Below are 4,999 nucleotides of genomic sequence, written 5' to 3'. Positions count from 1 at the left end.
TTAACATTGGTGAATGGGCTCAGGTTTTTTGGCCACATTTTGTGCTAAGCATCTCACGTGTTTTTCCTAAATTTCAAAAGCCATTACGCTATTCACACTTCATGTATTTCACATTGATATGCCCTAATGCAACTGAGTGCAACAATTTCCTCATTTTCATATGTAAGCTGTTTTTGGTATGCACTTGTTCAGACTAGTTCTTAATTTGGCGTCAGTTTTCTGCTATTGGTATGCTAGCTTTCTGACTGAGCACTCCACACTTCACCATGCTTTGGTTTTAATTACATCCAATCATGTTTGGTTCCAACCTTCCTATAAATACAGGCATTACCAAGTTATTAGCCAGAGGTAAGTGTTCACACTAGGCAGTTAGGTCAGGGACCCATTCGATGAGATCACCTTAACATTGGTGAATGGGCTCAGGTTTTTTGGCCACATTTTGTGCTAAGCATCTCACGTGTTTTTCCTAAATTTCAAAAGCCATTACGCTATTCACACTTCATGTATTTCACATTGATATGCCCTAATGCAACTGAGTGCAACAATGTCCTCATTTTGATATGTAAGCTGTTTTTGGTATGCACTTGTTCAGACTAGTTCTTAATTTGGCTTCAGTTTTCTGCTATTGGTATGCTAGCTTTCTGACTGAGCACTCCACACTTCACCATGCTTTGGTTTTAATTACATCCAATCATGTTTGGTTCCAACCTTCCTATAAATACAGGCATTACCAAGTTATTAGCCAGAGGTAAGTGTTCACACTAGGCAGTTAGGTCAGGGACCCATTCGATGAGATCACCTTAACATTGGTGAATGGGCTCAGATTTTTTGGCCACATTTTGTGCTAAGCATCTCATGTGTTTTTTCCTAAATTTCAAAAGCCATTACACTATTCACACTTCATGTATTTCACATTGACATGCCCTAATGCAATTGAGTGCAACCATTTCCTCATTTTGATATGAGTGCAGAAATGGCCCAGAAAATCTGCAACATCAAAACCACACAAAAAGTTCATTGTGGGAGTGTAGCCTAAAACTCATAAATTCTGCTGCACAAAAGCTGCAGATGTGAAGTGGAAAACTAAGCACCAAATAAGCAATGTGTGAAACTGGTCTTCAAAAAAAAAAAAAAAAATATCCTCTGCTTTTATAAACATTTCTGCAACAAAAAATGATGTTAAATAAAGGTAGTTCTTTTTCCATATGGATTAAGCAACATATAGATGAGATTGAATTAAAATGCATCCACTTTGTTGGGTTTGTAAAAATCTGCTGATTTTATGTGCGTAAAACCTGAACATAAAATCTGCACCAAATATGCAACATGTGAACCTAGCCCTAGTATTCTATGGTGATCAAAATCCAATTAATCCTATTTTCCAATACTATATGAAATTACATACCATATATGTCCCTACACCTGCAATCTAAAAATTACATAATATTATCCATTCATCACTCCTGTATAAAAAAAATAGTTTTAATACTTAACTATGGTGATGCCAAAAATGTTGAGATTGTGAAGTACATTTGCCAGCCTAATCTACCTGCTTAATCTCTTCTTATATACAACAAAAGATATCAGCACAATCCAGATTAAATATACTACTACCTATACCCAGAGATGGGACATGCAGTTCTACAGACACCCTTGTATACAAATCCTAATTAAATACTAGTGATTAATATAAAGGGGAGCTTTTAGAAACATCACAGTTTGATAATGTGTCACTTGCTTCTTCTGTATTTTGGACACTACATCGAGAAATGTGCGTGGAACTCTGGTTGCTGTAGCCACGTCTCACCAATAGAGGGCGCGATTGCAGCACACTCAGCCCTGGGTCTATGGTAACCATTTGTGCACTGTCCTGGAGCAGCTGCACTTCATCTCCCCTTTTTTTTAATCAAATTACTAATATGTTGGCAAAGCCTGGCATTTATCTAATAAGGACGTAGCACTCCTACAGTAAGTGAATATTGGAAGCCACATGCCCTAAAGCGGTAAGTGGGAAGATCTAGAATGATGATGGTCTGCACAATGTTGCTTAAGAGACTGGAATAAAGAGTGGAATGAGTGATTTCCACTAAATTAGGATTATTTACTAACACCTGTAATCTGCGCTTCATTTTTCTGTGCTCTCGTGGATTTCTGATGCCTTCACTAACCGAAGATCCTCGCAGGATAACGAAGAAAGCCCTTGAGAAATTACCTCTCTGCTTCCTCCGATAATTAATTCATTCATTTCTATTCCAAATCCCTCTTTTTGTCTCTTTCAGAAAAAAAAACGTCTCTATTAAATATGTTTAATTTGCAGATTGAGGGATAAGGGAAATATCCCCCCCCCCCGAGTTTGGACAGCGGTAATTAATTACAATGATTAAAGCACGGGGGCACATAGGAAATCAATTTAATGCAATTATTAGAAGTTGTGATACTTTATTAAAGCCAATTTAGCTACTTAGGGAGAATGCAGAAAAGATGGGAATCATGCATTTATTCAATTGCCGGCCGGTAATACAGATTATTAAGATGATGATTATTATTATTAAAATTGTCATGGTTCCATTTTCTGCATTAAGAGCTGATGTTCTGGGAGCAAATGATATAAATGCGATCTCCATGATGGAAATGATTTCTTGTAAATAGATTTGGAGATGAAACGAGGCACATCTCTATTTGATCCCCCTTAAGTGCTGCTACAAGGCACTTGTCAGTGCCTGACATGGGAGGCATTCTTGTGCTAATCTGGGAAGCTTTGGCTTCTGCCCCTGATAAGGCAGCTTCACATCTAGATGGCTCACTGGGTCCCCTTTAGGATCCGGATGTTTGGAGAAAAGTAAGAAAGAAGAACTTCAGAGGGTGTTACCCCTGGATGGTGGGCACAATACTCTTAGGACACTTTCAACCCCGACTAATAAAATGACAAAAAAAAAGTGGACTTTTCAGACACACTTCTATTATATTTCACAGCCGCCTTGTATAAGAGTAAGGTCGTTTTTTGGACAATAAAGAACAAGATGTACCCAGATGTATATCTATCTATTTATCTATCTTTCTCCCATGGCCATTGTCTAGCTGGACCTCATTCCCCTCATTTGCAGTTCTTTAGCATCTACACAACGAACAAAAACGAATTCCAGATGATCCTTTATTTGTGAGACCTTTACTTTCCTCTCTCTCTTACCACTCTGACATGCCTAGCTAATTTTATTATTTATTGGTGAAGTGGTAATTGGTGTTTTGTGGAGAGTAAACCCCTAAGGGAGCAGGATTGTAATGAAATGTCTGGATGCACCTGTAATATCTCTGGGATTTCTAGTGGAAATGGTCGCTGTGATATGTGGTTAGCATGGGGTCATAGTGATGATGATTATTAATATTATGGGGGTCATAGTGATGATGATTATTAATATTATGGGGGTCATAGTGATGATTATTATTAATATTATGGGGTCATAGTGATTATTAATATTATGGGGGTCATAGTGATTATTAATATTATGGGGTCATAGTGATTATTAATATTATGGGGGTCATAGTGATTATTAATATTATGGGGGTCATAGTGATTATTAATATTATGGGGGTCATAGTGATTATTAATATTATGGGTCATAGTGATTATTAATATTATGGGGGTCATAGTGATTATTAATATTATGGGGTCATAGTGATTATTAATATTATGGGGGTCATAGTGATTACACAGGTCAACGAAAAAAAATTTTTTTTCTGGTGTCCAAAATATTTTAATGAATTTGGGGTATTTTTGGGGTGCTGATTCTGAATATGTCATCAGTTTTGCCAGATTGGCTCAAGTTTTTGAGATTTTTGGTATCTTATTTATAGCACTTGTTGGTAAATGCGACGCATCATCTCATTAATTTCTTTGGATTAGTACTTGAACTGAGCAGTTCTCAATATAGTTTTGTGTTAATTAGTGTTCTAAAAGTTTGTTCATAGCTTGATTTTTGCACTAACTTTATGTTGTTGTCTGTTTTCCAGTGAAAAGCATGAACTCATCATGAAGAAGTTGTCTTAACGATCCAGACTCATTCTGTTACATTTGTGGTGAATATACACTGCCAAAACATAGAAGAAACATAACACACTTCGTAAAAAAAGTGTATTTTGCCTATTTTGGGGTTATGCTTGGGGACCAAGACAAGTTTTGGGCACCACACATAGTGTGCAAAGCATGTATCGAATTATTACGAAAATGGAGCAAAGGACAAAGAAAAAGCTTCAAATTTGGTGTTCCAATGGTGTGGAGAGAGCCAAAAAATCATCATGATGACTGTTATTTATGGTAAACACAGGTACAGGCACATCTTCACAATGAGGGACAGGCCTTCTTGCAGATTCCATGTTACTCCCATTTTCGTTTCTTATGCTTATTGAATCCTTGCACTTGCACTGCACAGAAATAACAGTCATCATGATGATTTTTTGGCTCTCTCCACACCATTGGAACACCAAATTTGAAGCTTTTTCTTTGTCCTTTGCTCCATTTTCGTAATAATTCGATACATGCTTTGCACACTATGTGTGGTGCCCAAAACTTGTCTTGGTCCCCAAGCATAACCCCAAAATAGGCAAAATACACTTTTTTTACGAAGTGTGTTATGTTTCTTCTATGTTTTGGCAGTGTATATTCACCACAAATGTAACAGAATGAGTCTGGATCGTTAAGACAACTTCTTCATGATGAGTTCATGCTTTTCACTGGAAAACAGACAACAACATAAAGTTAGTGCAAAAATCAAGCTATGAACAAACTTTTAGAACACTAATTAACACAAAACTATATTGAGAACTGCTCAGTTCAAGTACTAATCCAAAGAAATTAATGAGATGATGCGTCGCATTTACCAACAAGTGCTATAAATAAGATACCAAAAATCTCAAAAACTTGAGCCAATCTGGCAAAACTGATGACATATTCAGAATCAGCACCCCAAAAATACCCTAAATTCGATGAAATATCTTTGGCACC

General features: G+C 36.8%; 1 long non-coding RNA gene across 2 annotated transcripts in view; it reads left to right on the top strand.

Moving 5' to 3' along the window:
• Positions 1-1,871: 1,871 nt before the first annotated feature.
• The window catches only part of LOC141048140 (uncharacterized), a 116,347-nt gene continuing 113,219 nt past the window's right edge, over positions 1,872-4,999 (top strand). For both annotated transcript variants that reach the window (XR_012219970.1, XR_012219972.1), the window contains exon 1: positions 1,872-2,003. This is a non-coding gene — a long non-coding RNA (uncharacterized lncRNA). The remainder of the gene's footprint in view (positions 2,004-4,999) is intronic.

The sequence above is a fragment of the Dendrobates tinctorius genome, unplaced genomic scaffold (assembly GCF_039654945.1).
Source record: "Dendrobates tinctorius isolate UK_male_01 unplaced genomic scaffold, ASM3965494v1 ptg000133l, whole genome shotgun sequence".
Lineage (NCBI taxonomy): Eukaryota > Metazoa > Chordata > Amphibia > Anura > Dendrobatidae > Dendrobates > Dendrobates tinctorius.
Note: the sequence above shows the minus strand (reverse complement) of the source record. Positions and strands in the feature narration are given on the sequence as shown.